Source organism: Myotis lucifugus, unplaced genomic scaffold (genome assembly GCF_000147115.1).
Source record: "Myotis lucifugus unplaced genomic scaffold, Myoluc2.0 scaffold_824, whole genome shotgun sequence".
Classification (NCBI taxonomy): Eukaryota; Metazoa; Chordata; class Mammalia; order Chiroptera; family Vespertilionidae; genus Myotis; species Myotis lucifugus.
The window spans coordinates 97,449-99,166 of NW_005871872.1; the positions used below are offsets into that span (position 1 = coordinate 97,449).

At 54.8% G+C, this 1,718-nt stretch overlaps 1 pseudogene; it reads right to left on the minus strand.

Annotated features, from left to right (window-relative positions):
- LOC102419789 overlaps nt 1–1,718 on the minus strand; it is a 19,371-nt pseudogene that overhangs the window by 3,584 nt on the left and 14,069 nt on the right.

A 1,718-nucleotide genomic window follows, 5' to 3' on the forward strand; every position in this document is an offset into this window, starting at 1 on the left:
ACTTTCTGAAGTTTCAGATACTCTCTGTCAACCACAGTTGGAAAATATTACATGGAAAATTCCAGAACTAAGCAATTCATAAGTTTATAATTGCACATCATTCTGAGTAGCGTGATGACATCCTGTACCATCCATCTCTCACATGCCAACCTGAGAACCTTCCCAGTGCCCAGCATGTCCACCCTGTGTTCCTCCCATGAGCCACTTAGTCACTGAGGAGCCGGCTCTATGGTCAGATCTGCCTCAGCATCACAGGGCTTGTGTGAAAGTCCCCTGATGTTACTTAACAATGACCCATCATTGCAATGACCCATTGGGGTGTGGCAATGAGAAGCCTTTCTTTAAGTGAGAAGGAGAAACCTACTATACACAGGGTGTGGGGCTATCTGTGGGCCAGGCAACCACTGGGGTCTGGGAGGTATCTGAGGTCTCCCCGGTTGAAGGTAAGACTGGGCTCCCAATCACAGCTGCTCTCCCCTGGATCCCATGCCCCTGGCCTAAGAGGTGACTGTCTTCCTTCTGTACCTGGCTAGGCTTGCCATGTGCATACGTGTATGCATATGTGTGCTAGAACCCATCTACCTCAATCTGCATAATTTCCTGCCTATTTCCAAAAAGAATTGGGTGACTTATTGAGAAAATTTCAGGCACTACTTTTCAGCAGTTATGATAAATCTGGGACAGCTGACACCAGCCCCTCCTCCTTAGAAGAGAATGTTCTCTCTCCTTCTGGTTTCCTCTCCGCAGCCTATAGATTCTGTACAGGAGCCAGGGAGGGAGGACTCACATCCTGAGTCCATCTCCCCTCTCCTTTCTGGGGTTCCCTGGACATCCGGGTGTGAGCGGCCTGGTGGAGAGAGCCTGACCCCTTTCTCCAGGGAGGAAACCCTGCCTGACCTCCCCCATCAGCGTCCTCATTCCTTCCCCTGGGCGGTCAGGGGTGAGGAAGGGGCTGGACAGGTCCCAGCAGAGAGTCTCAGAGGCAGGTCCAGGACTAGGTACTCACGTGCCAGGTACTGCTCCTTCATCCTCCCTGCAGGGGAAACAAGAGGGGTCGGTGAGGAGGGTAACCAGGGACCCCAGAACCCACGTGGCTGAGGGGTTGGGACTTACTGAGCTCCTCCTGCAGCTTCTCTGGAAATAAGCAGAAAGAGAAGGTGCTGTCATGGGGATGGAAGGGGAGACCCGCGCAGTGGGTGGGAGGCCTGGGGCGCGGAGGTCCCACCCACCTGCAGCCTGGCCTCACCTTTGCCTATTCGATCCCACTTGATCAATTCCCGGATTGTCTTCTGCTGTTGACACCATGAGATCACCACCCCGACCAGGATCCCCAGCAGAGACAGAAGGGTCACCCCGAAGGCCGCCCGCCAGGGTTTCGCACAGGAGAAGAAGGGGCCTGCGGAGGGAAAGCCTCAGCCACTCACCCGAAGGGGCGCGGGGTCTCCAGGAGGGGAAGCGACATTTCTCTTCCCAAAGTGCCCAGAACTCTCCCGTCACACAGACTAGTGTCCTCATGTCTGGCTCTCACATGGGAACAGTTAGAACATAATGTACCTACAGTCATCGGAGTCTCCTCTCCACCCCCTCCCCCGTGTATCGGCGTCTCCTCAGCGGCTTAACCTGCTGCCTCAGAAGGTGACCTTTGGGGCTGGAGGGCCTGGGGTCACATTCTGGTTCCTCTTCCTGAGCAGCTCTGTGACCTTGAACCAGTGACGTAG